The 27826-nt window shown below is 38.9% G+C and overlaps 1 protein-coding gene across 1 annotated transcript in view; it reads right to left on the bottom strand.

Annotated features, from left to right (window-relative positions):
- The window catches only part of LOC139734950 (uncharacterized), a 164962-nt gene that overhangs the window by 134778 nt on the left and 2358 nt on the right, over window positions 1-27826 (bottom strand). The window contains exon 2 of the mRNA XM_071645727.1: window positions 14562-14688. The gene's annotated coding sequence lies outside the window, so the exon portion shown is untranslated. The remainder of the gene's footprint in view (window positions 1-14561; window positions 14689-27826) is intronic.

The following is a 27826-nucleotide window of genomic DNA, read 5'->3' as shown; positions in this document are numbered from 1 at the left end:
CCTATAGGCTCTAGTGACACTTTGTGGCAAAGGCATAACTTGCACTCCTCCAATATTGGTTGCACATGGTGATTTCAAATCAAGACTCTAAATATAGTGACACTGGGGGTTTACCTTTCTTTAAGCATTAGACAGTAACTTGTGGTGATGATGCACTATATCATACCCCCCCCAAAAAAACAAACAAACAAACAAAAACAAAAACAAAAACAAAAAAAAACAAAAAAACCCAAATAAATAAATAAAATAAAATAAACAAGCACTTGGTGGTTCTAAAATCTATGCTGATGGTGAACTGGAATTCAGGCTTAAATTGCTCTGGATATAAACTTAATGGGGGCAGAGGTAAAGAGCAAAGCTGTGAAAGGTGCAGGTTAATGTACTTTAAATGAGGATGCACTTCAACACGGTAATGAATAGCAGCAACTGCAACTCTTACATGCTCCAGCCTATATTCCATGTCTTGACCTACAAATCCTCATTATGTATTCTACATCTGGTTACATCCAGGTCATTCTGTGCCCTGCATACCAAACTAACCTGATGGCGACAGAGAACCAGTCAGCTTCATGGCACACCTCTAACTAATCTGATGGAGACGGAGAACCAGTCAGCTTCATGGCACACCTCTAACTAACCTGATGGAGACAGAGAACCAGTCAGCTTCATGGCACACCTCTAACTAACCTGATGGAGACAGAGAACCAGTCAGCTTCATGGCACACCTCTAACTAACCTGATGGAGACAGAGAACCAGTCAGCTTCATGGCACACCTCTAACCTGAAGGAGAAAGAGAACCAGTCAGCTTCATGGCACACCTCTAACTAACCTGATGGAGACAGAGAACCAGTCAGCTTCACGGCACACCTCTAACTAACCTGATGGAGACAGAAAACCATGCAGTCAGCTTCACGGCACACCTCTAACTAACCTGATGGAGACAGAGAACCAGTCAGCTTCATAGCACACCTCTAACTAACCTGATGGAGACAGAGAACCACTCAGCTTCATGACACACCTCTAACTAACCTGGTGGAGACAGAGAACCAGTCAGCTTCATGACACACCTCTAACTAACCTGATGGAGACAGAGAACCAGTCAGCTTCATAGCACACCTCTAACTAACCTGATGGAGACAGAGAACCAGTCAGCTTCATGACACACCTCTAACTAACCTGATGGAGACAGAGAACCAGTCAGCTTCACGGCACACCTCTAACTAACCTGATGGAGACAGAGAACCAGTCAGCTTCATGGCACACCTCTAACTAACCTGATGGATACAGAGAACCAGTCAGCTTCATGGCACACCTCTAACTAACCTGATGGAGACAGAGAACCAGTCAGCTTCATGGCACACCTCTAACTAACCTGATGGAGACAGAAAACCATGCAGTCAGCTTCACGGCACACCTCTAACTAACCTGATGGAGACAGAGAACCAGTCAGCTTCATGGCACACCTCTAACTAACCTGATGGAGACAGAGAACCACTCAGCTTCATAGCACACCTCTAACTAACCTGATGGAGACAGAGAACCACTCAGCTTCATGACACACCTCTAACTAACCTGGTGGAGACAGAGAACCAGTCAGCTTCATGACACACCTCTAACTAACCTGATGGAGACAGAGAACCAGTCAGCTTCACGGCACACCTCTAACTAACCTGATGGAGACAGAGAACCAGTCAGCTTCATGACACACCTCTAACTAACCTGATGGAGACAGAGAACCAGTCAGCTTCATGGCACACCTCTAACTAACCTGATGGAGACAGAGAACCAGTCAGCTTCATGGCACACCTCTAACTAACCTGATGGAGACAGAGAACCAGTCAGCTTCATGGCACACCTCTAACTAACCTGATGGAGACAGAGAACCATGCAGTCAGCTTCATGGCACACCTCTAACTAACCTGATGGAGACAGAGAACCAGTCAGCTTCATGGCACACCTCTAACTAACCTGATGGAGACAGAGAACCATGCAGTCAGCTTCATGACACACCTCAAACTAACCTGATGGAGACAGAGAACCAGTCAGCTTCATAGCACACCTCTAACTAACCTGATGGAGACAGAGAACCAGTCAGCTTCATGGCACACCTTTTTGCAATCTTGACCAACAGCTAATGTTTAAAACTTGAAACCATCAGTCATTTCACAAGCAGCTTTGATATTGATTCCATACAATCATAATTTTAACATCTCATATCCGGCTATTTTCTGTCTCATATGATGTGTGTCTAGCCATATGGCATAGGACTCAAGCAACCTATGTATCATTCAACCGTACATGCCATGCATTGACAAACTAGAAAAGCACTCAGTGAGCACACACCTCTACCAAGCAGCTAATTTCCACCGCTGATCTTGCTGTTCCATACAGATCAGTGATTTCCACTCTATGCATGCTAAAAAGCATCAAATTTTCTAGAAGTCTTTTGTTTCCATCATCAGCTTCCAGCTGTGCAGTGCCTTGCCTGAGCAGAGCACACACTTGAGTGCGTGTATACATGCAAGTACCTGAAATACACGCAGCCTGAACTCCAAAGTTCATTGACCCTATGTACCAAAAAGTCAAAACTCCGTCAAAAATTCCAAGATCTCTACCAAAATTTCATCATCTGTTCCTTGTGTCATTATCAACTTTTTAGGTGATACGGTAACGGCGTATCACCTATTGTGTTTGCTCAAAATTTCCATTTCTTTCTGAAGAATTTTGTGAACAAAAATATCTCAATAATGACTTGTCCAATTCACATGAAATTTTCAGTCATCATATCTTATGATAATATCTCAGCACAGCACCATTTTCATGACGATAACTTATCTGTGACGTCATCTAGGCGCCATTTTGTGACTTTCAATGATCGATCATAACTTCATAACTAAATGTCATTTCTCAGGGAATAATTTTCCAACTCAAATTTGATTAGCAATTTCAGCTGATGAACAATATTTCACATGGTATCCTGTACATTTCTATGGAAAAAAACTGCTACACAAAAGATAGTTTGTGTAGCAGTGGTGTAAAAGTGCATAGCAAATTGCGATGCGATACCAGGAAAATTATTCCCTGTTTCTTTATCATTTTCGGTAGACATAAAGTTCAAGTCACGTCTGATCATCCTGCACTATGCTAATTACCCAGGTTACCATGACATGCGCGCATGGGCGCTTCAAAAATTCAAAATGCTCAAAACGACTTCCCGACCGGTTTTCTCGAGGTTTCAGACAATTTTAAGCGTTTCAAAAAATTCCGCGCGTGCACGTACGTTCGCACGTTTTTACGTGCACAGCGCGCAAGCAACATGAAAATGCACTTTTTTCGACTGATTTGGATTCCTAATACATTAACAATATCCGTTGATTTCCGATCGATTTTGACCAATAACAGTGTAAGGAATGCACTGGCGTCAAAGTTAGAAATCTGCACGCGCGGCTTTGTGCAAATATAGTGAAAAACATGTCTTTGTTTATTTTGCCATAGCTCTTTAAAATGTCCGGTAACCCTATGTGTGCTCGTTGAGTGCACATAACTAGCTATTAAATGAAATGGGGGAATTAAATATCCAGGGGTGGACTATGGCCGCCCTGGCCACCAGCGATAAGAGCTGATGCATTGTGGGCTTAAAAACATTGATGTTCAAATCACCATTCCGATGGGACACAACACAGAACAATCATTGTGATCACTAAATTATACTGAGATTTGGATCATGACTGAAGTCTCATTCCCATAACGCCATGTGAACCTCCTATTATTTTGCTATTAGTCTTTCAAGTATTTTCATGAAATTCCAGACCTACATACATGTACCATGGAGCTACAACACATGTCAAATCCTTTGAACCTATGCATGGCACTGCTGCATTGAGCAACCTTTGAGGGATTTTCTAATTAGGTGCAGTTTGCTGCCAGAAGGGTCGCATATCTGCCAGTGCTGGACCAGCACATTGCATTGTGGGAGTGTTTGGTTGTTGTTTTTTTTCAACTGCCCAATATGGTAGTTAGTGAATCTTTTACGAACCCTCAAATAAGTACCCCCCCAAAAAAAAAAATAAATAAAAAAAATAAAAAATGAATAAAACTAATCAATGAATGGAAGGGATTGGCGTACAAACTTTTTTTTCATGTAAACTACTTATTGTGCGCAAATGTCATGAATAGGAAAGAGTTTTGTACTTAGAATTAAAGTGAAAATGTAGTTGTGCTCATCCCTGATGATTAGAATATTAAAAATTTAAAAGAAATATATCAAGCTTTAAAAAATACAGCTCATTTACCTACATTCAACAAACATAAAATCATATCATTCTAGCCCCAACTTTTTTTCCCCTTTTGGCTATCCATTCATTATGAATCAGAATCCTGTACCATCCATTTCCTTATATTTTACTGCCCCCCCAAAAAAAAATGTGTTTATCTATTGTATATCAAACAATACAACTCTCTCAGATGTCTTGCTTTGTTCTTCAAATCATCAATTCAACGTCATTGCTTTTAATGATAACCATCTTTGAACTGAATTTAAAACAAAATGAAGAAATAAAATAGCAAATTAGCTAATTTGAAGGATGAATTTTAGGGTTTGAACCAATATCATCGATATAAGATATGCTGTCTTTTCTACGGGGATCAGTGTCACGGACACCACATATAATGATAATTACAGCACCAATTTCAAATGGCAATCATATTTCCTTTTTGTTTTCTTTAATGATTTGTGCCCTACATGAAAATTATAGCATGAAAATATATATCAACACTTTCATATCCTTATTAAAATGATATGAAAAGATCAAATAACTTCTTCTCTTCTGAGGCAAAATATTCATATTTACTGGAAATCAGCAGGAATTCTGATTATAGGGTACATGTATAAAAAAAAGTCATAGAACTATTACATGGAAAAGAGAACAATGTACATGTAAGTCACCTATTTCAGATCCAAAAATGGTGCTGTTAGTAGTCTTGTGTAGCACACAGCGTTGGTAATGTGATCGAATCACACTCACATGTGGCAGGTTGCAGCTACTAGTTGTACATATCATGTTCACTTTGAAAGTCGCAGCAAGATTTCAGGAGCGAATGTCAATAGACTGCCTATTTCACTGTGCCAAACATGGTTCTTCAAAGGCAACGGACTACAGAGTTTGTTAACTTTCCTCTGGCAGTGAAGTGTTTGAGTTTGACGAGACATCACAGTTTTACATTTTTACCTCTGGTCACATTTTATAGAGTGCCCTTTACTTGTGTTGTAACTCTGTGGACCTAAAGTAAAGTCTCATGGTAGTCATGCCTCAGGGGTCTTTCTCATGCTTACTGTCAAAGTGGACATTTTGTGTGAGTAATCTTTTGCACTCAGTCGAGTTAGGGTGAATTTTGCATGGTTTTATTTTAATTCTGTGGAATCAAAATATGAAAAATTAAATTAATTTCTGGTCAGTTTCCCTTGTTTGGAAGTTAAAGTTGAACTATGAACTAGAAAATTAAACTCATTAATTCTAACTCACTATTATGCACTATACTGGCATATCCCCCTCCCCTCCCCCTATGGTTTTCATAAACTTGGACACCATACAGACCTCCCAACCTTTCTGACTGAAAAATAGGAATGAGTTGGCTCACAAGAAAGAAAGAAAGAGCAAGTCCCATTGGAGTGTGTAGTAAAATTTTCAAGAAAAATAGGAAACTTCCATTGAAATAAGAGCTGGCAATGGTCAAAATTCAGATTCTTTCCTCCAAATTCAGAATGGTTGGGAGGTCTGCACCATATAAAATATGTGGTATGAATGCTTACAATGGCAGTGGTTACAAAAAGGTAAGTCACAAGAGGGCAGCATTCCATTATTATAAGAGGTAGAGATCAAAGGATGTACAATGTAGCACCACTGGCTTGGGCAACTCTGTGTGCAGTTGGCAAGCTTTCTTTGAGGAAGTTCCTCAGTTAAAGTGAAGGCCATGTCATTTTCTTCAAACTTTCCATACTGTAACTTTGACCCTTCCGAGGCCCAAATATGTAAATAAAACCACAGGTTCATGTGCTTGTTTTTCTTCTACGGTACTTTGAAGAATATGACAATCTGCCGTCCAGTACCAAAATGATAGCATTACAGGATCAAGACCGTGATCGGCAACAAAATCTGGAATGACAAACTTAAATCCCATAATTCTTTCAAAATCCACGTTATTTTCTCCAAATTTGCAAAATTGCAGAGAAAGGTACCCAAAACGAGGAGAAGGTTTTAAAGTTAGGGTTTACACTCTCATTCTTGAGCAAGCAGGGCCCTCACGTGGCAGAAAACACTGAAATCTCTCAAATCGTGTCAGGGACGTTTTCTGTTAGGGGTGAGCTAAAGGACAAGGTTCATAAAACTTATGCTGTACATTCAAAACCCATGTCATTTTCACAAAACTTGACCAAATTATTGAAGAAGGCTTACTAATTCCAGAAAAAAAAAATAAAAAGTAGGGGTTCATGTGCTCTTTTTTGTACTAGCAGCGCCCATGCGACATATATCATTGTAAGACCCCCAAATCTAGTCAGGAACCTAGGCAGGGATGCCCTGACATGGGTGGGTTCATAAATCTCAAGCTGTACATTCAAAACCCATGTCATTTTCACGAAACTTGACCAAATTGTAGAAGGCTAACTAATAAAACAATAAAAAGTAGGGGTTCATGTGCTTGTTTTTGTGCTAGCAGCGCCCCCATGCGACATATATCATGATCATCGTAAGACCCCAAAATCTGGTCAGGAACCTATGGGGATGCCCTGACAGGGTGGGTTCATGAATCTCACGCTGTACATTCAAAACCCATGTCATTTTCATGAAACTTGACCAAATTGTAGAAGAAGGCTCACTAATTCCAGAAAAACAATACAAATTGGGGGTTCGTGTGCTAGTTTTTGTGCTGGCAGCACCCCACATATGATAGAAATCATCCTAGGACCACAAAATCTGGTTATAAACCTGTCGTGGGTGCCCTGATTAGGTGGGGTTCATGGATGTTATGCTGTATATTCAAAACCAATGTCATTTTCATGAAACTTGATCAAATTGTAGAAGAAGGGTTACTAAATGCAGAACAACTGTAAAAATGGAGGGTTCGTGTGCTTGCTTTTGTGCTAGCAGCACCTCCTTGCGACAGAAATCATTGTAAGACCCCTAAATCTGGTCAGGAACCATTGCAGGGATACCCTGATAGGATGCATGAATCTCATGCGGTTCACTCAAAACCCAATGTTTTTTTTTTTCAACAACAACAACAACAACAACAACAACAACAACAACAAACGTATCACAAATTGCAGTGATAGGGTGGAAAAATATTCAAAAAGGAAGGTCCCTTGCACAGCCATAATGATATTATGTGGACGCTAGCATGGAAAACTCCACATTGACATGCTTGTTTTTTTGTTTTTTTTACCCACTTGCTGTAACCACGTGCAGAAAGTGCTAGTACTGGAGGAAGAAGAATAATATATAAGGAAATGGAAGTTTTGGCATTAGTGTGACGGTCCTCCAAGGGAAAAACAAATCTTAATATAATGGTGTTGATTGTAGATTGCATTTGTTGGTTGTTGCAGTGGTTGGTAAAGTGCGTGTTGTAAACTATGGAAATGTACCTTGTCTGTACCTTGAGTCCCCCCCCCCCCCCCCCCCCCCCCCCCCGAAAAGAAATTCTGTGTAATTCTTTGATTCTCCTTTTGTTACACTAGATTTGGTAATCAAAAATTAATATCTGAATGGTGAACGCAATAAATACATGTTTGGTAATACTTTCATGACCTTGTATTTTGTAACCAGAAATTAAAAAATAATATTTTGTATTAGTAATGACAAGTTTAGATCTAATTTAGATTTTAACAGAGATACTCAGATTTTTTTAGTTGTTAAACCTAAAGATGAAATGTGTGTCATAATGTTTGTTGTTGTTGTTGTTGTTGTTGTTTTTAACACCTAGTCTAGTAGACTAGCAGTCCCCGACTAGGGCCTATAGGCCCTTGGTACTTTAGCACTCGACTTGACCATGTTGATGAACAGATAATGAACTGCATGTCACAAAACAGATCTAGATTGAAAATGAAAACAGCTCAGTTCCACTTCCAAGCTTCCCGATTCCGTCGATCAGTGTTGTGCTACCACGACCATGTATTATGCGGCTCGGACCGCTGAACTTCGCGTAGTACGTACAGATTGTATTGTGTACCAGTCGGCACGCGAGCCGAGCGAGGCCGCCCAGCGTGGCCGTGGTGGGGAGCTGTCGGGTATCCGTATGTACAAACTGTACTACACTCTAGCTCGATCTAGTAGCAGCTGCTCAGCTCAGCTAGCTCAGCTCATCACTCGTGCGTGCGCTTCTACGCTCTTTGTTACATCACTGACCAACCTGCGCAGCTAGGATGTGCACAAACATAACTGAGGAACGTCCTTAAGCACACAACTCCTTTTTCTTCTCATAACTTGTACTAACAACAGTCCTCATCAATTCCTATCATGCTCACACCAAGCACATGCCATATGAATACATTTCTATCAAGAAATGTAACAAATACAGCAGATGTGGTTGATAGGTTGATACTGAGCAACTGCTGCCCACTCTCTAAAAGCCATTACCGCATACTTTTCTCATAAACTTTTGTTTTATTTCACAAAACATAATGCAGTTATGAAGAAATGAATGAGTCTCTTTTTTTTTTATTGAATGCCCACAACAGAAAGTAAATCAGACATTTCTTGTTCATCACTACACAGAAATCAACTAACTCAAGGAAACTTAAAGAAAATGAAAACCTCCCCCTCCTAAACCTCTCCTTCTACATCTTCAAAAGCTTCAAAAGTCCATACTTCTCTAGACTAACAGTCAGAGAATATGAAAGAACCGCCACTGCTCATTATCATTAAGGATTTGTTGCTTGAATGCTTCCATTTATAGCCTTTTTTTATTACAGGGTAGAGTGTCCAATTGCTCACATATAATTGTAATGTATCGTCAGCTGAGAACCAGAAGGGCTTTATTGCAATTTGGGGGGTATTGAGATATTGGTATCTTGTTGTAGTGCTCAATCTCCTCTTCATTATGGTGTCAATTTTAAATTATTTTCATTTTCAGTAAAATGTTAAAAATCAAAACCATAAGGTCACTACTTTACTATATATTTGGAACAATACTTATAAATCTTCCCAACCTCGATGAAGTGAAAAACTGAGCAAAGAAAATGGAATTCAATCGTAATTCAAACCCGAGACCTCCGGATTGCTAGCACGGTGCTCTACATACTGTGCTATAGAAAGCCCAAGAACAATGTTCGTCCCAGAAACCTTTAATTCTCAATGCTATTGCAATATGTGTGTGTGTGTGTGACACACACATGTATTATACTTAAACCTGGCATAAACCATAAGGATGTAAATCAACTTGGGAATAAAAGCCAGGAATCTCCCAAGTAATGCAGCTTTTTAATAAACGCAAAGGTAAACTGACCAGAAATGTATCTACCGTAGTTTATAAGTTTAATACTTAAAACCATACATTTCTGGTCAGTTTCCCTTTGTTTGCATTTATTACTCCTTTGATTTAAAAAAACTTTTTATTTCAGGAAAATTGATTGTTTTGTGTGTTGTGTTTGTTTTTTAATGCTCAAATCTTAAAACATGATACAGAGACTCCAACCCAAAGCACCTTCTGATCTGGAGATTCTCCCGCCTGAAACCCCTAGCAAACGGGAGACTCAAAGTTGATGTGTGCGAAGCGCGGAGTTACTAGGATTCTAGATGCTCTCTGGTGCTATCTAAGGCTTATTTTTTTCAAAATACGATAGAAATAAGTAAGAAATCCTTTCCAACGGGAGACAAAGAGCCAGGGCGGGAGAAATTAAATCTCAAGCGGGAGAACGGGAGATTTAGCCAAAATGGGTTTTCGGCGGGAGATCTCCCGGCGAAAACGGGAGAGTTGGAGTCTCTGATGATAGTATCCTTCTGGTTCTCAGCTGACAGTATGTGTCATACATGTATGTCACACAACATGATACATTGTGTGTGGAAAGTCTCCAGACGTCTGAAGGTACTCATATCATTCCAGGCAAATAAACAAAAGACAGAGAGAGAGAGAGAGAGAGAGAGAGAGAGAGGAGAAGAGTAAGGCACACTGAAAGGAGGGAGTACTGAACATATCTTAATGGGAAGAGATAAAGATCTTACATAGTGAGGGTGTACTTGCTATTAAATGTGTAGGACTACTGTCAGAGGAATGGGGGCATTACTGAGCATTAGGGGAGCCTGGTGCTTCTAGAAAGTAGAGTGGCTAGAGGCTACAGTGACTCAGTATTCACATTGGCCACACGTCTTGCACCAACTCTAGGGCTGGTACAAGATGACTGCAACAGTGAGCACGTCCTGCATGGAGATGCATATCAACAGGCTTGTAATGATAATAATGATAATAATGATAATGATAATAATAATAATAATAATAATAATAATAATAATAATAATAATGATAATAATAGTAATAATAATAATAATAATAATAATAATAACAATAATAATAAAATTAAAAAGATAAAGTTAATGGTTAAAAAGTCATCTTTTAAAGTAATGCATTCTATGTTTGAATTATGTTATGTTGTGATTATTACTTTGTAATACGCAGTAGAGTATATTATAATAGTAGCTACACAATATACAATTGTAAATGTCCTTTATTATTATCATCATCATTATCATTATCATTATTATTGTTATTATTATTAATGATAATGATAATGATAATAATAATAACAATAATAATAATAATCAGTTTACTGAGCTGTGAAATACTGAAATGGATTAAATACTGTAGTCCATGAACGGCTAAGAAGTTTGGAGAAAAAAACAAGAGGAGTTCCTGCTGTTATGGGCAGAGTGGTGCCTGGTATTCAGTAGTATCAAGGAGGTATAAATACCTCCTTGGTAGTATGAGAAGTTACTGGCATTTACAGTAAGGGAGATGCTTTGTAAGAGGAGTGCCCAGAGCTCAAAGACAGAGAGATTCCTAGTGATTATGGTTGAAATATGGGTTCCTGGTGTTCATGTACAGCAAAGCAGGGTGCTTGGTGTGTTATGAGGGTGCCTAATTACTGTTGAGGAGTGCTTTGTGGTTATGGGAAGAAGGGACTTGGTGTCTGTAGTGTAGAGTTAGAGTGTCTGTGACATGGTGCATAATGTCTGAAGGCAGGGTGCCCTGAGTTTAGAGAACAAGAGACCCAGGGGTCTTGCACTCACCTGAGCATTGCAAGTTCACCTTCCATGCATTCTTGCAGACTCTTACCTGTGAACATTGGAAACTTGGGAGGGGGCAGCTTTGAAAGCTGGGGGAATGGTGTCCATTTGCATATATTCTATCACACTGGTAAAAATACCTGCCAAGTACACTGTATGTAGAAAGTTTGATTATGCAGTTTGAAAAAAAAAAGGACTTAAAAGTAAACTCTATTACGTGTACTTCTGACTCTAGAGCATATTTTTGAATGTTTCTTAATTTGGGAGGTTTGGGTCCCTAAGGGCCCCCAAGGGAATCATGGTGCCCATTCGAACAAATCAAGATCCTATTCCCCTACAATGTAGGGATGCTACCTGCCAAGTTTGGTGAAAATTGGTCATGGGCTTTTCAAGAAGAAGATGAAAATTTAAAATGTTTACGAACGATGGACGACGGACAACGCATGACGGACGCCAGACAAAGAGTGATCACAATAGCTCACTTGAGCCTTTGGCTCAGGTGAGCTAAAAAGGGTACCATGGTCTTTATCTATTGTGCCTTGTGCCTCATGAAACAGTGAGAGTGGTGCCCAGTGCTTATGTATGAGGGTTGCCTTGTGTAGGCAAGAGAAGTATCTTGTGTGTATGACAGTGGCTGGTATCCACAGTAAGATGGGAATTCTGGTTTCTATGGAGAGAGAGTGGTGCCTGGTATCTACAGTAAGAGGGGGGATTCTGGTTTCTGCAGAGAGTGGTACCTGGTATGATCTACAGTAAGAGGGGAGTCTGGTTTCTAAGGTAGGAGTGGTGCCTGGTATATACAGGAGTCCAGTTTCTATTAGATGGGAGTGGTGACTGGTATCTACAGTAAGAGGGTTTCTAAGGTAGGAGTGGTGCCTGGTATCTACAGGAGTCTGGTTTCTAAGATGGGAGTGGTGCCTGGTATATACAGGAGTCTAGTTTCTAAGATGGGAGTGGTGCCTGGTATCTACAGGAAGAGGGGGATTCTGGTGTCTGCAGAGAGTGGTATCTGGTATGATCTACAGTAAAAAGGGGAGTCTGGTTTCTACAGTAATAGGGGAGTTGGGGTTTCTATGATGGGAGTAGTGTCTAGTGCTAAATGTAGGAAGGTACTGGTAGTATCTCAAACAGGGAAGTCTAGTTTCTTTGGTGAGGGTAGTGCCTTGTGTTTCTAGCAAAAGTGTGTGGCAAATATGATTAGTGGGATGCCCAGTAGTTAATGTATAAAAGGGTGCATAATATTAATAGTACGAGCAGTGTCTGATTTTTTACAGCAATATGGTACCTACTGTCAGCTATTCATACCTAGTGTTCACAGCTAACAGACACTGGAGCTGTACAGATTGAGTTGCAATCTATTTTTAGCAGCACCATCATACTATTCATAAGACATAGTGTAGCCACAGAACACCTTTCCTTCCTCATCCATGGAAATCAGCTTTGTATGTGACAAGTCCACAATAAAGTCAGTCCAGTCCAGATAAGTTGGATAAGAACTTCTAAAAATTGCTGATTTTCCAATAGAACATATCACTATAAGTATAATGTCTTTCTTTAATACTCTTTGGCAAGATATCTGAGAGTCTCACAGGTTTGTGTGATTTCAAGTTTTACTGAGCGCTTTCTCTATTAATGAGGCATGGTTCTAGTAGGGATCACCTCATTTCATATTCTTATATCTGTACCAATACGTTCTGACCATCAAGGTATTAGGGAGAGCAGTGAAGAGAGAGAGAGGAGTTACTCTGCCCCCCCCCCCCCCCCCCCCCATGAAATAAGATGCAGCATTGAAAGTCCTTTCTAGTTATCGGAATATCCTGTCAGGCACAACTTCCTTCCTACACAGTATGAAAGTTCACCTTTTTTTATACCCAGGTTGATCTTTTGTAATGAATGCCTAGCTGCACGGCTGAAAGAATCATTATCATTATCCCTAAAGTTTCTATCAATTTATAATATCATAACTATCATTAATTTTACATTTACTCTACCATTCATATAATTACTCTAATTTTTTATCATCACTGACACCATACATTGTAATGTGTACTGCATGACTAAACAATATTGGGCATTATTAAAAAACTGAATAGTAAAATTGAATGATCTCATCACAACATTCAATAGCTGGAACACAGAAGCACCTGTGTGTTTATAAGCTAGGAACAAAATGGTTTCCGAAAGTATGTGTTAATGTATGAGTTGTATAGCTATGGTTTCTTATCAACTCATGACTAAAGCCACTGTCACAGGGTATCAAAATGCACATATGTAGCTAGTGTCTTTACTATGATGGAAACATCAATGTACTAACTCCTTGTATTAACTTAGCTCTATCACTTTTGGTTCTAGAGAAGAAGATTTTAAAAGATTTTTTTTTTTTTTTTTGGGGGGGGGGGGGGCATGGTATCCATTTGAACAAATTGGTACCCCTTTCATACCAAACTTCTCCAGACGTCACCCGAGCGCACTCTAGACAGACGTCTGGGGTGTGATTCGTTCAGTAAACACGAGGTCCGAGTAGAGTACTGTTTCATACCAGAGCCTAGTCTAGAGTGCGCTCGGGTGAGCTCGGTACACGTTGTCTTTTAAAATTGTCTCTTCCTGTCTTACTGCAGCATAAATTACACCCTTAAAATTAAGTCAAAATATTAATTGGGGCTTTGAAGATTAAAAGGTCAAAATCACACTTCTTAATTTCTATCACAGACTATTAATATCGTCATCATTGATTTTAACGCCATTACCTGCATGAGGATTGCAGGCATGCATACTGTACAATGAATTGTGTGTAGGCCTACACGTTAAAAGTATGTAATACAAAGCGTGCTTATGAGTTCTAAGACTACCGGTTCCGTTGACATCCACTGTTCATGCAGGCGAAACCTTCCACACCAAAACGACATCCAGTGTTCATCCACTGTTCATCTACTGTTCATCCACTGTTCGTGCTAGACGGTCTAGCACGCATCGCATCCACTGTTCATCCACTGTTCACCCAGGTGTCTTTTTCGGTATCCCTTTCATACCTACAGTGGTCCAGGATGAACAGTGGACGACCTCCGGATGTCGTCCCCCTTGGCATGCTACCTGCCAAGTTTGGTGAAAACTGGCTATGGGGTTCTCAAGAAGAAGATGAAAATGTGAAAAGTTAACGTTCGCTGGACGCCGGGCAAAGAGCGATCACAATAGCTCAGGTGAGCTAAAAAGCCAGAGTATAAATAACACTTGATTATTTACCATGGACAACAAAAAGTCTCTCAGTTTACCTCATAAACATCACCTACCAGTGTACATGTCCGTTGTCACATCACACCACCCACAGTATGTTCCATTGCCCTGATGTGTATTTTCTGGTAGGCAGACTGTGTGGAGAGCACAATTTACTTTTCTCCTTTGCTGAGTTCCAAAGTTCTGCAAAAAGACGTAAGAAAGAATTGAACAGTGATATCAGGCAAACCACCAGACCACATTGATGAAACAAGGTTTCATGATATTCAGTGCTATACAAAAACACCAGCTCTTACTTCGGCAAAACTCTAGTCAAATAAGGATGCTAGCTTTATAGAAAGTGTTTGTTTATTTCCAAAGTGCTTTTTGATTCCATGCACATGGTGCCTTTCATAATAGAATGGAGGAAATTTATCAAAATCAAATACATTGCACACATTGTCTTGTTCATAAATCTTCACTAAATTGTGGTGGAGAGGGTTTAAATGAAATTGAAAAATTAGAAAATGCTATAAACTATAGAAATTGCACCATATTATTGACAAGTTGTGTACGTAATACATACAGTACTAGTCGAGCAATGGTGTCTTTCAGGGGCCAAGGGTTATAATATCTAAATCATCATCCAACTGCATTCTTTCAATTGGGTATACAAACCAATTAGGAGAGTTAAAAGGAATTTTGTCACCATTACCTCCTTATATGGACAGGTTACAACAAAAACATCTATGGAGAAAACTTTACATCAAAGAACTTCCTTCTTTCCTGTCCAAGTTTGTCACACTTCTACCATTCTCTGTAATTTTACTCGTAACTGTATTCAGAAGAACCAACAGTGGAACTGCACAATGTCTAAACTTTCTTGCTCTGTTTCTTACTGTCCGTCTGTCTTGCTCACTTTCTCTTTGTTTTGCTCTTCTTTCTTTAGATATTTTATCTTTTCCCCGTCTTGTTCATTCATCTACACTCTGTCATCTAAACTCTCACAACCTACTGAATTGTCATAGATTTAATCACAATAGTACATTGTTATCACTTGTAATTCATGATTAAGTTTGGTTATACAAATGACCAACCAACATTTGTTACATTCACACACTGTTCCTAAACTTTAAGGTTAGGTAAAAAACGTTCAACTCTTGATGATTTGCATGTAGTTTAGCACTCGAAAGTTAGCAATCTTAAAGTTTAGTCAATGATTAGAACCACAAGACATCTGACGGTTTACGCTCTATCCACAAGCAAAGGGGGGTTCCCACTCACTAGTTTCACTCCGTGTGGACACAATAATCAACGAGCTTTGTGAGTTAGCGTAAACTGCACAATAAGGTCATAGCGAAGACTCTGCACTTCTGGTATAATCATCGAGCGAAATTCACTCGTAAGTTGTATATCTATAAAGTTTAGGTGCGTGTGTGCATTCAAGAGTAGACCTAATCATCGGCAGTTAAGTTTTCGACCTAAACTTTATGTTTGGTAACTTCTTGTGAACATGACTAATGTAGAAATCAGAGAACAAGTAGTCAAAACAATTAAAAATGCAAACATTATGAAAGATAAGTCACAGTCCAATGTAAAGAGATGTCTGGCGTAACACAGTGGACTTGACACTTTGGTCTGGCATTAAAGACACTTCTGACTTTCACGGCTTCCTATGTCATTGAGACAATACACAGTTGTGTCATAGATTTGAAAATTTACAGCATGGGAAATACATAGTTCCCCGGTGCACAATATGCATGCAGTGTTCAATCACTATACAATGACAATGTCAAACATTCTTCTAGGAAATGCTCTCATGATGAAAACCTACACAAAAACCTTTGAACATGACAAAAGTCTAGAATATTACCCACAATACCTACTTACCAATCATTATTTTCATAGCAATACTCTGTTCCTGAAATTTGTTTAGGGTGATCATGATCGTGATCTGATAGCTATATGTTCACAGGGACAAGGACTGGAATGAACAAGACTAGAATACAAAGAGGGGAAAGTAGGAAAATGTCTCATCTACAATGTACCCACAGCGCATAACGTTTCAGGCAAATGGACCTGCCATGGCTGCCGGGAAGATGGTGTAAATGCAGCATGACAAAATGACAAATGTCTGTCAGTCCATGCTGTGACCAAGGAGGTACAAGAGCGAGAATTCAAACAGGCTGTGATTATTTCATGCTATGTTTACACGTTTCCGGTGGTCATGATATCCCTGTTTGCCCGAAACATAGTGCGCCGTGGGTACATGACATACACACATTAGAAGAACTCTTGTTTTTCCCCTCCGTATCATAGTTTTGTTCACTCCAGTCCTCGCTCTGGTAAACATGGAGCTATGAGACACAATTCTCGCAGCATCTGGTTAGGCTGGACTACACAATATTTTCCATTGCATCCCAGTACGAACCTCTAAGTTTTGTTATGGCCTATTACAGCAATGTACACTACTGTCTGTTCTATTATAGTTGACAAGGTTTCTCATTAGCCCCGGAACTGCTGTGGCAATGTTTTTTTTTGTCAGTTCAAAAATCAGACATGGTATTCACGGCAATCATGGCCTGTCATGTTTGCCCATCCCCCCCCCCCCCCCCCCCCCCCCCCCCCCCCCCGGTTGTGTTTTCGAGGGGTGTAAAAAATGAGTTCCACAGGTGCATGTGCCTTTGATGATCAAGGTTAACTGCCGTTATCTTTTCTTATCAATCTAAAGATTCATTTTGAATTCTGAAATAATGACTGGTATATTTTACTTCTTTCTTTGTTTCAAAAACTGAACTAAAATTCACCTCATAAAACATATGAAATAAAAGTCACCCCCTCCAGAAATGCGTGCAAAAGTGTAAATCAGAGCTGAATTTAAAGACCCAGTAGTGTGGGATACATGCGTACCTTGAGAGTGGGAAGGCTCATCTAGCTAGCATACATAAAACATTATATCTAGATCTCTTTTTATCACTAATAGTGTCATTAATTTCTCTATAGTTATACAATTTGTTCAAAACTTTTACTAAACATGGTTAAAAGAGTTAATTGTAGGTCTGTAATTCAATAAATGACATTCACCATTTATATGAACATACAAATATCATGTATAACGTATGGAAACTGATGCATGCACAGTGTATGCATATGAATTCAGCCATACTAGCATATATATGTACAATACATTGTATGGTTCATTCTGAAGATCAAGAACAGTTTGTAAAGGGAAGGGAAAGTTGAAATACATGCGCTACAGTAATTTGCACTGCCAGTTACAACAGTTACAACAACAACAGCAGCAGCAGCAGCAGCAGCAGCAGCAACAACAACAACAACAACAACAACAACAACAACAACAACAACAACAACAACAACAACAACAACAACAACAACAACAACAACAACAACAGATCAGCAAATCTCCTGTTCATAAGTGTTCTCATTTTGGTTGGGTAGTGCAAAATCAAGGAAGCTTCAGGATTAGAAACATAAAATAGACTGAAGTATTTTCCCAATAGATAACCTACAAGGTATGCTGGTATACAGTAGTAGCCTCTTCACGGCATAGAAAATAGAAGAACTGAGGCAAAACTGTCTAGAGTACATACATTATACAGCTAAAAAAAATAAATGAATCGAACATGTACAAAATCTTGGTTGGAGAGGAACACTTTCCACTAGGGTGAACAGAATCTTGAATATCAATGCAGCCATGCGACACAAGCATCTCACACCATTGAAGAGCGAAAGAAGCTGTAAGGGATGGATGAGACTGTTTAAGGTACAATACAGCTATGTGTACTGTCTGTGCAGTTACAATGTAGCATGCTTTGAATCAATGCATGGGGCACGGGGGATAATTCTGCATCTCTACTGCGGTCATACAGGTAAGAAACCAAACCTCCATAGGCTTTGTACACAGTGAAAGCATACACACACACACACATGAGAACAAGAGGTGACAAATACCATAATTTAAATTCATTCACATTTGATAAACTGAAAATCTGTTTTTTTTTAATTTTTTGATTGAAAAATGTCCAAGCATTTCACAAGAAGTGTCACCCTGATCACTGAAATCTACTATAATTTCAAAAATGTAAAAGTGCCCTCATATCATGTCTGAAGGAAGAGACCTCTTCTCACTTTCTCTCCCCTACCTCCATAGACTTAGTGCAATTTCTCTCTCTCTCTCTCTTTCAATGATCATGCAGTACTGCTGATTTCCTATCAACTACAAACATACAGTGAATAACATTATCATCTGTCACCTACATGTGTGAAGCGTGTTTAGCGTACACGTGATTAAACCTACAACCATGTACACTTGTAAACAAGTTTTATACCAGCACGTGATAATACAGTGTCGCTCAATAGCGATGTTTGCTATGGAATATGACCTCTTCATATTTTTCTGAGGATATCTGCTTTTATTTTTTTCAATTACTTGATGAATTAATTTTTTGGAGTGTTGAATAATCATGTCAGACAAATTTACAATTTGCTGTTTCTATTCAAAGCCAAAAGTATACAAAAACATTGTGTTTGCATTAACGCTAATGAATCTTTCATTGAGACTAGTTTCTCAACATTTTGTCACTGTTCTCATGCTGCAAGATATCACACATCTTGTAAATTAGAGCTTGAAGAATGTGCACATGTATATAAGGCATACTTCTTCTTTTTTTCTTTCCTTTTTTTGCAAAGGCCTCCCCTCCTCCCATCCAAGTCTGACACTTCATCTGCCAAGAAAATCAATGCCAAGTGCTCATTTTCTTCATGTTCTCCTTTAACAGCTGATCATCATTATGAACATGTATATTGGCTTGTAGTAAATGCTTTTGTATACCGGTATATGCGGCATATATGGCAATGTGAGGGTCTTTTTGTTTGTTTGTTCATTATGCAAGGAGGAAAAAGCAAGACAGACAAGCAGAAGAGAAGTGGAAGGAAGGAAACACCTGCTCAGCCAGCTGTCTTTTATAGTACACAAGCATCAGAATATTACAACTATCTATTTATTATTTTCAAACTCCATTTATGGGGTGTATATCTCTAAAAAGAAAGTGAACATATCATTTGTTCCCAACTTTAGCCCTTGTCACAACAGTGTCATGAACATAGGAATGGCTCAATCACTATTCTTGTACTTCTAAATCACAAATGTCAGAAATGACTTCAAAGTTGTTTACGATTTAAGTTACCATCCATGTGACCACTTGCATGGTTAAGCACTATTAAACTTATGAGATATTTTTAAAGTTTTTATACTTGGCACATTTATCCACAATATTTTACGGGCAGCTCGATGACAATGCAGACACTGCTACTTGGGTACAGACCAAAAAATCCATGTGGGTCTAATAGCGACCCATGTAAAAAATGTCATTGAAGAGCCTGTAGTTACTGAGTACACAAGCCTGCTTCCTGCAGGCACTGAACTACGGGAAAATAAACACCTTAAAAAGATTTGTATGTACACGAGTAAGATTCTAATATGTACATGAAATATTGTTAAATGATTATCACTTAAGAAACATGTGGGTTTTTTTTAAATGAAATTGACACAACTTCATTCAATGAGCAGTAGGTCATTAATCTTTGTACGGTTTTCTCCCAGCTTTTAATATGTTGTAGCTGACACGTTTTATGATTGGAGGTCGGGATCATGTCTAAAAATTTGGTTGAAATTGATACTTTGGCTTCGATTGAACGAGCTGTTGGGAAATCGTATCACGTAGCTGGTATGGCTGGAGAATAAGAGGCGCTGTCATCCCCATATTTTTTACACAAGTTGTTTGTAGACTATGTCACATGCATTATGTTATGAAATAACAACTTTTTGATCAGACGCCATCTTGGATATATATGTAGATTAGGGTCAAAGTCAAAAATACTTTAGTCTGCATCTTAGAAAGTATATCGTCACTGAGGTGACAAGACCTCGTATCTGAAATTTTGGTGAAAATGACTTTTTTGGATTAATGGTCAATTAATCGGTTTAGTGATGTCCTGTCCAAATCCTCACTGTCTTACCCCTAAAATGAAGCCACCACAGCATGTCAAAGGAAAGGCTCTCCCATTCGCTATAGTGCTTTGGCTGCCATGTTTTTTTGGCTCTCCTGAACATTTGACATTTTGTAGATACGAGGTCTTGTCGCCCCAGCACGATATGCTCTATCGCCACCAAATTTTGCACACATACAGACCATGGTGCTCGGATCATTTTATAAAATAACGACTTCTTGGTCAGATGGAATCTTGGCTGGGTAAGTAACTGGGGTCAAAGGTCAACAATGCTTATTTCTGCATTGGAGAATAATTAGCATGCCTCTTTGAAAATATATGCTATACGCCCGCCATATTATGGACACATGTAGACCATGTTACCTGGATCATTTCATAAAAAGCGATGTCTAGATCAGACGCCATCTTGAATATGTAAATTAGGGTCAAAGTCTAAATTTCTTAAATCTCTTTATTAATGAACAGTATATTAGAAAGTATATGGTCTATTGTTCCCATATTTTGCACACATACCTTGTATAGACAATGTTACTTGGATCATTTTATTACAAAAAAATGACTCCTTGGTCAGATGGAATCTTGGCTATGCAAATTGGGGTCAAAGGTCAACAATACTCATTTCTGTACTGTAGAATACACAATGTGTATTAGTGTAGTGTCTTTGGAAATACAAGACCTATCTGCCTTATATTTTGGACAAATGTGAAGTATGTTACCTCGATCATTTCATAAAATAGTGACATCTTGATCAGACGCCATCTTGAATATTGCAAATTAGGGTCAAAATGAAAAGTACTTATTACTGTATATCCGTAAATACATAGCCTGTTGCCCTAATATTTGCACACATCTAGACCAGATAAATTGATTCATTTTACAAGATGTTGACTTTTTGATAACAATTCTGTAGTATTGTTAGTCCAAGTCCCTTTGATTTGTGCTTTTTGCGGCATATCACCTAACTCGTCCAAGTAACGAGTTCAAGTCTAGTTTTACTTGATTTCATATTCTGACTTTGTATCTGCATGATGTACATTGTTTGATTCTCTCTAGATGTATGATAACTTGAACTGTGTAAAACTTGTTTCCATTGGAAATCAAAATTTTTTTTTTTTTTTAATAGAATAACATACCGAAATACATACAAAGATATTTAATGTGCGATTTGAAACAACATGCCATAATACTTTGTAAGCCAGCTTGGTGACCTGTACAATGTGTAACAAGTATCATGGCTACAAAATTTAAGGTGTACACTATCATGATCATGTTGACTCTTGATACTCCCAGTAAAATCAACAGAACTGTACACACATTTAAAAACAGCAGAATTTGATTTCTCTCTAATTACAATTTGTAGAAAGAAGCTGTGGTTGACTTGTGATACTTTAAACGTAACATTCTCCTTCACTGCTCTGATTACTTTATTTGTTTTTGATTGCACATTTCTACAATTCACATTTTTGTAAGAAATTTTGAGCTCTGGGCAAATCAATCAAAACCTCTTTTCCTGTTTCTAAAGAGACACAGCATGAAGCCAAGAATTGATAGTCCAAACACTAACATTTTGTGACCTATCATGCCTTCAAAATTAAAGCTTTTTATCCAAATCAGACTAAGTGCAGTCTAATTGGAGTACTGTCCAACAAGTTTGCAGGAAGCAAGAATCCCACAAGCAATCTACTCATCACCAAGCCAGGCACGATTTACTCCTTACATTGGAGTATGTGTAATCTATTGATTATCGTTGACTCATTCAGCATGTGCTACTGAGGACGCCATGTTAGCTCATTGTAGGATGACACACTCTTGTCAAACCTTTTCAACTTCTGCAAGCCTTTCATGACCCGTCTGATATGTCAGGTTCCTCCCCTTCCCCCTTAAAATGCATACTCTGGACAGCATGCAAATACCTCACATATGAGATACAGTAACAGATGAGACATGAGACAATATTTTCAATGCATGCAAAATAATGTGTCAATCCATTGTTTGCTGTGAAATACACACTGTCTATGGATACATACAAGAATTATGAAATGACAACATTTTCTAACCAACAAAACATGACAAATGTCTGAATCTTGGATATTACACCATATCTGTTCAAGGACTACGCAGTGCAATGCCATGATCTGGTGTATGACAGTGTGGTAAACTCCTGTGGTGAAATGTTAATCAATTTGTCATCCACTGAATCATACACTGGCTATGCATGGCTCTTTTCCTAGTACACCACTCTGTGAATATGTTATGCCTGCAGCTCATGGCATGTTGTTGAAGATACAGTCAAACCTGTCTATAGCAGCCACCCAAGGGACACAACAAAAGTGGCCACTATAGACAGGTAGCCACTATAGACAGGTCAGCGGCCATTTTGAATTTGAACATGTGCATTGTATAATAGCATAAAATACCACATGTTATTAAAAAAAACCAAAAAAACCAAAAAAAAAAAACCAGCAAATAAGTTTGCATGTGTAGCTATGATATGGGGATTGTTTTGTACAATTTAATTACTTCATTTAATTCTCCCCTTTTTTTTTGCCTAGTTCCGTTATTCTGAGTTTGAGAAATACATGTACCCGGTAACACTTCGGGTCTGAGGAACTGCACTGGTCTGTCCTGGTTTACATGAGTGGGGTTTATTAGTGAGTTCGAGGGATTAATAATGTGCAAAGCTGACATTTATAAGCAACAAACACTACCCAGACAAGTACTGTAAAAGTGGAAATTTTCGCGGTGTTGAAATTTTTGCGCATTTCGCGCAACCAGAAACTAGCGCGAAAATAAAAGCACGCAAATATTTTTGCCTGCCATACGTTCCTACGAGTGTCTTGATTCCGCGGAATTAAAAACATGCAAAACTCTTCCGACCCGGCCAAGCGCGAAAACTTTCAAACTTTTTGAATATGAAATTTTCTGTTTTACTCCATGTGTTAAAATAAAAGAGTAATGAAACTTAAATTCAATACAATATTTACCCGATCTAGTATTATAGGTTCATCTTTGCTTGTTTCCCCATTTTTTTATTGCTCCGCCATGAAGTGTCGCCGGAGACATTATTCTCTTTTAAGTTCTACATTTGTTTCTGCACTCAAAAGTTATGGCGGTGTTGACACGGTATTATCACGGATCTTGCGGTGCAAACACGGAGGAGCCGTTCTTAACACGGCTGATGGCGTTTTGAAACGGTCCATTTCAAACCGCCAAGACCACCACAAAAAATTAAACATAATGTTTAATTTTTCTGGTGGTTCTCCGCTGTTCTCGGGGTTTATGGCGGATGAGTGACATATAATCAGGGTTTGTGTACGGTGTGAACACGGTCTTTGGCAGCGCAAGACGATTTGCCGAACCACCATGAACCACCATGTAAACCAGCGATGTGTGATCACACCTTAAGTAGGACTCTTGTCAACCGAGGACTCATACCATCCAACTGAAGACTTACTACAATAATGCTAATCGAGGACCTACAAACATGTGCCCCTACATGCAAAAGCATGCAAAAGCAGACCGTTTGGAATGGTCTGCGTACCAAGGACGTCCTCGGTTCTCTATCAATAGGGCTTTTTACACTTGTAAATTTTTGCTTAGTCCCGTACCAACGGTGGGGGTAAGGGGGTGGGGGGGCCTTAGCCCCACCGTTGGTACGGGACTATCCTTAACCCACTTTCTGTTTACACTCATTTTTGCCAAAGTGGGCTAGCCCCACTGATAATCCCGTACTATCTGGCCCTGCAAAATAGCAGGGTTAGCACCGCAATTGCGGTGCCAAGCAAGTGAGTGTAAACAGAATGAACAAATAATCCTGGGCTAAGCGACAGAGACGAAGTCCGACCCTCACTGACCAATCAGAAACGAGGTAATCAAGTGCTGCCGGTGCGTGTGTGTACGTGTACAGTACACAGCGTAATCATGAATATTCATGTGGTTTGGAAAGTACCGGACTTAGAAATACGAGTGTAAAAAGGTCAATTTTCTCCTTAGCCCCGGACAAGAGCTTAGTACGGGACTAATTGGCGAGTGTAAAAAGCTGAAAAAATTGGTACGGGACTAACGATAGTCCTGGGTCAGAGAAAGTCCGGGGTTAAGAAACACAAGTGTAAAAAGGGCTAATGTGTCCTGGGTTTAAATGTAAAGTTCGTAGGTGTCCTCATTTTACACCATGGGTAAGCACACACACACACAAACAAACAAACTAACAAGCAAACATAAACTTTATGCAGACATTTTCTATCACATTGATCAGAAAATAAAATAATTCACAACTCTTATATTGGACATGAACTTCATTTATCTTAACAGTGCAAAGTCATGTGTAACAATTTTCAAGAAATGGAAATATTCATGTGCATGTATCAAGAGGAATATCATCAAGATGAACACGCAACCTTCATAGCATAATACATTTTTATGTCAATTCAAATGTCTAATTCCTGTTACAGGTGTGCAACAGGAAGTAGTTTCAAATAATGTCTCAATCAATTTAGCAATAGCAAGAACTTTACACTGTAGGCCTACATGACATCTCTCCATGCTAAAAATTGCACTTTTTTTTTGACATGGAAAGTTCTTGTGATGCATCCTTACATTTTCTACTGTACAATGTAAAAAGCATCTACACCAGTGAAAAGATGACAAAAAACATATCTTGAACATCCAACAGGAGTCCTGACATGCAAAATGCAGACTGTTATTGAATCTCTTATTCAGAGTACAAGGAAGAAGCTTTCCACAAGGACTGTAATACAGGCATGAAATGACCCCACAAGGAAGTATAGGCACACAGTAAAGGGATCATAGCATTATAGCCTAGCGCATGCCTAATTGATTCTCAGCTCATAACCTGACAAAAAAAAAAAACAAAACAAAACACGCAAGGTCCTACCATCAGAGTTTTATAATCACAAGGCTCTTCTCTTCCATATCAGTTACTTCTCTTGTCTCTCTTACATAAAATTAAAAAAAACAAACAAAAAAAACAACAAAAACAGGACTATGTACAACAGTAAATACTACAGTAACCAGGAACAGCCAGTTAGCCATACAAATGTGTACATGTTGTGGATATTGCACTTTAAAGGACAAGTTCACCTTTGATAGACATGTGGGTTGAGTGAATGCAGCAATATTAGTAGAACACATTAGTGAAAGTTTGGGGCAGATCGGACAATCCGTTCAAAAGTTACAAATATTTTAAGTATCTGCACAGTCACTGCTGGATGAGAAGACTACTACAGTGTATGATGTCATATGGATATGCGTACAACAACATAAAGAAAATAAAAAGAGAATTTCATAAAACTTTACTTTTTGAAAAGAGTGCACATTTCTTTGACTTGTTACTGACATATAAAGGGTAATATTATACCCCCTGCCTTCTGAAAGAGAGAAGTCAAGTGTTCTTTTGTTGTGCGAGAAAAGTGAATATATGTTGAATTTTCTTTAATCTTTCTTTGTATGGTTGTACTCATGTGACATCACAAGCTATAGTAGTCTTCTCATCCAGCCCTGAGTAAGCAGAAACTTTAAAAATTCATAACTTTTTAATGGATTGTCCGATTTTCCTCAAACTCTTACTGATGTGTTCTACTAATACTGCTGCATTCACTAAACTCAAATGTCTATGAAGGTGAACTTGTCCTTTAAAAACTGATTGCAATAAAACTGTTGTAAGACTGAAGGATTGTAAGTTTCTGTCATGGATTCAGTTCATTACCAACTCCTCCACATTTATACAGACATGATACTGTAAATCATGTACATACCCTGTACATATGACATACAGATATACTGTATACGTGACTTGAATGACATGCATTAACCTGTTCCTTTGTATTACAATATGTTCACACAATTTTTTCCTCTCAGCTGAGTAAGATTAATTTTGTGAGTTTTTAGTTCCGTAGAATCAAGACATTATGAAGTGGCAGATACAGCAACCAAACATATTTGCGTGTTTTTATTTTCGCACTAGTTTCTGGTCATGTGAAATGCGCAAAAACTTCCACGTCAATAGGCAAAAAAAGTTGTGTTTGGGGCCATTGAAGATTCTTGGTCTACAGCTTGTGTCAGTGTTCTTCCAGCATTATGGAAAGATGTTTTTTTTTTCTTCTTCTTTTTTTCTTTAAATGCTTGTTGAGATCACAAAGACTTATAGCCCAGGCCTCCACATGTACATGGAGCCTGATTCTACCTCTGCCTCTATGCTCTTTAAGAGGCAATGTGCACCAAAGCCCAGTATGTTTGTTTTTTAATACTAATAGATGTTCCATGAGATCATATTGTATTTCATTAATGTTTTTCTGATCGCATCAATTGAGACCCCTGTGTTGGTGTGCATCAGACTCTACCGCCTGCATATCAGAGGGGCCTAGCCGCTAAAATGATAACGCACTGAGAAGTCTGTTGGAGGCAATGAGCCAGACTGGCCAGAAGATATAACTTACCAGGTACCAAGCCAAGCAGGCAACTAGATAGCTGACCAAGGACCCCTAGTACTAGTTAGTACAGGGAGCATGGGATCATTAACACTCAAGAGATTACAGCCCATTTCAAAACTAAGCAAAAAGGGGTTCTAAAGCCTTGTGGTAGATAGCAACCTCGAGCAACCTCGAGCAGCCTTTCAGCTCAGTATAAAGAGACAAAAGGTGATCCAGTCAGGTCCGATCAGGTCAGGTTCTGAGATCACCTACAGGGTCTGGTATCAGAGCTTGCTATTGATAGTGGCTCAGCGAGAAGTCACTTGTTAGCTGACCCTGAAGTTATCATGGAAGGTCATCGCCCGCTAACGTAAACAACCCAGCCGTCATGACCAAACCTCTCTGATGAAACCTGCACAACCTGCACACTTATGCACAAAAACCTGCGCTGTGTATCAGAGGAGAGGAGCCGGGTGGGCCTTCTAGGGTCTGCTACAGGCTCAGTGATACGGTGAATTCACTCGCCAAGAGCTTTTGACCTCGCTACCTGATTTGCATAAAGTAAACAATGTGTTTATGCAAAACCGCCGGGGAAGTGTTGCAGGACAATCCCAACATGTCACCTCAGAAGCCATCAAATGATAAAATCTATACAGCAAATTAGAAGGAGAAACTATTCTCTAACTTGAAATGTTAGTTATTTTGAGTTTGACTGAGGATAAACGTGTGAAATCAATGTCGAAACTTAGTTTCCAAAAGAGAAAATTTGGTGTTTATTAAAGTATTATTTTCTAACATTTTTCTTCATTGCCCAAAAATGAAACTTCGGCATGTGACTTGTGGTAGTATGTCCATACTGTGTTCCAAATATCTTTTCTGCATTA

This window comes from Diadema antillarum, unplaced genomic scaffold (genome assembly GCF_040938485.1).
Source record: "Diadema antillarum isolate AM-2024a unplaced genomic scaffold, OU_Dant_1.0 seq00000554_RagTag, whole genome shotgun sequence".
NCBI lineage: Eukaryota > Metazoa > Echinodermata > Echinoidea > Diadematoida > Diadematidae > Diadema > Diadema antillarum.
The sequence above is the reverse complement of the archived record's forward strand: the minus strand, read 5'-3'. Positions and strand labels throughout refer to the sequence as shown.